Raw genomic sequence first — 5,487 nt, 5'->3', positions numbered from 1 at the left:
CAATTTTAAATGGATGGGTGAACTTGTTCTATTTTATGAATCCTATTCATGTTCCTGAATTGGCAGTGCTGAACTAATCCATTCATTCACCTCTTCTACAATAGATGGCCCACAAGTAGTAGAGTGAAGATGACTATCTTTCGTCAGACTCTTTGTGCTCCAGAGTTTACTTAACTTTCACATTTTCTGCTAGACAGAAATGATTACTACTGCTGACTGACCTTGGCCAGTTGAATGTGTCTGTTGTTTTCAGCTTTTCAGTTTTCTCCCCCTCTGTTTCCATTCAAGCTAGAGTAATTTTGTCAGTGTTTTGAAGTGTAGACATATTACTGATACCTTTTTACTCTACAATCATGTCTGATTCTGTACCATATTTAGGGGCCTAAATTATTATTATTAATTCAGCAATATATATTACTTAATATTATAAAATATTTTACAATAGTATACACTGAATGACACACAGTGACCCACAACTATTACTTTTAATGAAACTGTATATATGGTTGACCCTCTGACACCTGTTTACCTCATTCTGTAGAAGTTGAACATATTTAAAGCGATAGATCACCCAAAAATTACATTTCTGTCATCATTTACTCACCCTCATGACATTCCAAAAATGTATGACTTTCTATACTCTGTGGAACATAAAATAATCTATTTTGAGAAACGTCTCAGTGTTTTTGTCCATACTGCAGCATTCATTAAAATATATTCATTTTGTGTTCCATGGAATCTGATTTAGGGTGAATTTTCACTTTAATATTTACATAAAAAACTTTTGATTGTCAAACGTGTGCATGTAACACCTGGAGTTCATTGAGCCCAACTGATAATCAACCATTTCTTCTTTCAAGAATTCCTTGAAAGACTGCATAGAATTGCTGCATGTGCAATGGTGCTTGGAATCATTATCTTTTTATAAATGACAGGAAAGTACTTTCCTGTATCCATTCAAAGTTATTATGCCACATAACTCAACATTACAATGCACATATAATAATTCCTCAGATATATTGATTCTGACATTATTGTGACTTGTAATAAGTATTCTGTGATGTGATAGAAGTAGTGTTGTCCTAATCCTTGCCGTGTGAATTCTGGTTCCGTAAGCCTGCCCATGTGTCATCAGATAAGTACAGTAGGATTATTGTGAATATGTGATGAGACTGTGAATGTGCTTCAGCATCACTGTTGTGAGTGCTTGTCTGATCTGGTGCTTTATTACAGTTATGAATTTACTGTTTATATACCACCAATGGATTGTTATTACTTTATTTATTTGTGAAGTAAATGTTTTATTTCCATTTTTGAAGGGGCTTTATGCTTGCATATGGACAGCTAAAATATTTACAATTACTATTAAAGACCTCAGTGAGGTTGTTCATGGCTGCTTGGCCAGTAATAGTAACTTATGAGAGACTTGTGTGTGTTTGTTTGTGATTCTTGAGTATTTATTTCTCTAAGTAAAGCCACATTTTGTTTGGACTGGAGAGAAGCTGAACCACAAATGAGAATCCATCAGTCCTTGCAGGCCTCAGGCCTCAGGCCTTTGCATCATATACTCCCATGGCCTTGGCTTAGTGCGGGAAAATATATTTTTCATTGTTATCCATTCTTTTTATGTGAAAAAAGAATTACACAATATTTTTGGCCGTTTTGTAAAAAAAAACACATAACAGACCAAAGCACAGTGTATTCTTTAATGAAAAGCAGAAACTTAAGGCCACACACTTCACATCTTCACATGAGACAGAATGTAACAGATCACCACCCTAAGGTGTGTGTGTGTGTGTGTGTGCGTGTGTGCGTGTGTGCGCGCACATTTTTGTGACATATGAGGACACAAATTTGTATAATGACATGGGTATGACATAGGTATTACACGGAGAAGCTGATTTATGAGGACATTGCCCCATGTCCCCATTTTTCAAAACAAATCATAGAGTGAAATTTTTTGAGAAAGTAAAAATGCACAAAGTTTCCTGTAAGGGGTAGGTTTAGGTGTAGGGTTGGTGTAGGGCAATAGAAAATACAGTTTGTACAGTATAAAAACCATTACGCCTATGGAATGTCCCCACAATTCACAAAAACAAACCTGTGTGTGTGTGTGTGTGTGTGTGTGTGTGATATTCAGGAACTAATATTTATTCAGGAACTAGAATCTTTTCTAAGAGATTAAACTGAACTAAAACTAAAAGAGAAATTAAAATGTCACACCAAATCCAAAAAAAATAAAATAAAAGATTTAAAATAACTCTATACAACATGTCCTCATTACTAAGGAGAGGATACTGTGCAAAAAAAATATTAAGAAATATTTTGGAATATGTTTCATATAACTCACCCAGCTCTCCGTGCCCACCTCCATCTGTCAGTGGATCACCAGCTTCCTGACAGACAGGGAGCAGCTAGTGAGGCTGGGCAAACTCACATCCAGGACTATCACCATCAGCACTGGCGCCCCCCAGGGTTGCGTCCTCTCCCCACTGCTCTTCTCTCTCTACATGAAAGGCTGCACCTCTAAAGACCCCTCTGTCAAGCTCCTGAAGTTCGCAGACGACACTACAGTCATCTGCCTCATCAAGGACGGAGACGAGTCTGCTTACAGACAGGAGGTTAAAGAGCTGGCTGTCTGGTGCAGTCTTAACAACCTGGAGCTTAACACGCTCAAAACTGTGGAGATGATCGTGGACTTCAGGAGAAAACCCCCTGCACTCCCCCCACTCACCATCATGGACAGCACTGTGGCTGCAGTGGAGTCATTCAGGTTCCTGGGCACCACTATCTCTCAGGACCTGAAGTGGGACACTCACATAGACTACATTGCAAAAAAGACCCAGCAGAGGTTGTACTTCGCCAGCTGAGGAAATTCAACCTGCCACAGGAGCTGCTGAAACAGTTCTACTCTGCTATCATTGAGTCTGTCCTGTGTTCATCCATAACTGTCTGGTTTGGTTCAGCTACCAAATCAGACATCAGGAGACTACAACGGACAGTCAGGACTGCTGAGAGGATTATTGGTGCCCCTCTGCCCAGCCTCCAAGATCTTTACATCTCCAGAGTGAGGAAAAGAGCTAAAAAAATCACCTTGGACCCCTCACACCCAGCCCACTCAATCTTCGAACTGTTGCCTTCTGGTCGGCGCTACAGAGCACTGACCACCAGAACAGCAAGGCACAAGAACAGTTTTTTCCCACAGGCATTTTTCTAATTTTTCTTTTTTATTATATTAGTGTTATATTACATCCCTACTGTGTTATTCCTATGTATGTCTGCACTATCATGTATGTCTGCACTATGTTTGTACTTTCTTCTACACTGGAAGCTCCTGTCATCAAGTCAAATTCCTTGTGTGTGTAAACATACTTGGTAATAAAGCTCTTCTGATTCTGATTCTGATATTCAGGAAAGCGTTTGATACAGTCAAGTGCTATTCGGTATTTAGTCTGAAAAAAATTGGTGGACTGGTTTTCCACTAGACTTGTGAAGAGATGCAATTAAGTGACGCAAATGCTGGCATTAATCTTCCATTAGCACAGCATCTGATTCTTATTGCGTCTGTTCACAGGTCATCAGAATTAGATTAGGTTTACTTTAGTATATAAATATTGATTTAGAATGGCATACTTTTTTTAAAGTTTGGAGTATAGTAAAATATTGCATCATAATGTATTTACTTGCATATTTTTTTAAAGGAGATATAGATTCTTTTAAACCGTACAGTATAAAATAAGTGATTTGAAATTAATTTGGCATCAATGCTGGTTGCCTGTAACCAACAAAACAGAGATTTGTAGGATGAGAGAGGCTATTGGTTTGCATTCTTCTTACATTTCATCAAATCAGCATGCATTGATATTTTTACTTTTTTGTTATTTTTTATGTTTTATGTGACTTCAGAAGCACTGATGTTGTCATCAGCATGTTGAGCTGTTGCATAGATTGATGTTCTGCATGCAAAGGCAGGTTTAAGAACTATGGCTCAATGTGACTGCAACTAATTCTGACCTGTCAGTAAGAATGAAAGTGATTTGACCCCTGCAGGGGTTGTGTTGAATGATGGGGGGCTGCTGAGCTGCCATTTACCTCCTTAAGTGCAGGTGTGTGTGAGTGGCCAGCCTTCTGAGCATCTGTTCCAAAATCAAACTGAGACACTTCTGTGTGCTCTGAACTGGAGATCACAATGTCTGTGTCTTTTCCATATCTCTTCTACAAGTTGGACCAACTTTGTTTTAAATATTCTTGTTGGCCTATAATGTTAAAGGGATAGCCCAAAAATGACAATTCTCAACATTATTTACTCATACTCATCATGTCGTTCCAAAACTGTATGACTTTCATTCTTCTGTGGGACTTAAAAAGAAGATAGTTTGGCAACCGAACAGTTTCGGTTCCCATTGACTTTGTTTGGCCTACTTTTGTTACCAACGTTTTTCAAAATATCATCTTTTATGTTCCATAGAATAAAGAAAGTTTGGAACGACATGAGGTTGAGTAAATGATGACAGATTTGTCATTTTTGAGCGCACTTTCCATTAATGATGGCATTCTGCAAATAGATTACTTACTAATTGTAGTCCATTACTGATTCCAAATTGCATGACAAAAATTGTAGTTGTTAACCTTACATTGCACATTTTTTGGTAATATAATCAGACTACTTTTTAGATTACTTTTGACCTAATTTGTTTATCACATTGATTTAAATAGGATCATCTTGTACCATATGGGTATAAAAATGGAAAGAAAAAGAAAGTATATTCCATTTGTTGTTATTGACAACATGAAGTGCATTAAACGTTACATTACATCATGGTTTCCCAAACTTGAAGGAACTGCAGGGGGTTCATGAGTTTAATGAAAAGCAAATAACTAATTAAATCGTAAAAATGTACAATTAATCATAAATAGATCGTTTAAAATATCATCAATCAAATTTTAAAAAAACGTACAAAAAATATATATTTTGTTTGTTTACCTGCATATCATGTGATCATTAACCAATGTCAGAGAACTGTGAGCATGCAAAATGTGATACTAAATTATTAACTTATTACCATAAAATCTAAGGTAATATCATGTAAAAGGTTCAGATGACAAAAAAAGTTTGGGAATCCCAGCATTACATGTAAATAAGAAATAAAGTGAAAATGTAATTTAATCCAAATACAAGTACATCATTTTTGGAATCTGATTAGTAATCCAGACTAGGTGTAATAAATCCAGTAAATTGTATGTTAATTGCGATTCCGACAATTAAGTGTCCAAAACATTACATTCAGTTCGCACTTAAGTATTTTATAAGTATGCTATACTCCCTGTTTTCAAGAGTAGAAACGTGACAGTAACAGTATGTAAGGTCATGTCACTATGCTGCTCTAATTTCATAACATTCGTCTATGTGTGTGTGTGTGTGTGTGTGTGTGTGTGTGAATGAATGAAATATAAAGGTGTGCGAATAGTTAGGCTGTCACAGGGCTA

The sequence above is a fragment of the Sinocyclocheilus grahami genome, unplaced genomic scaffold (assembly GCF_001515645.1).
Source record: "Sinocyclocheilus grahami isolate Dianchi unplaced genomic scaffold, SAMN03320097.WGS_v1.1 scaffold1256.1, whole genome shotgun sequence".
NCBI lineage: Eukaryota > Metazoa > Chordata > Actinopteri > Cypriniformes > Cyprinidae > Sinocyclocheilus > Sinocyclocheilus grahami.
This window is presented reverse-complemented; position numbering follows the sequence as displayed.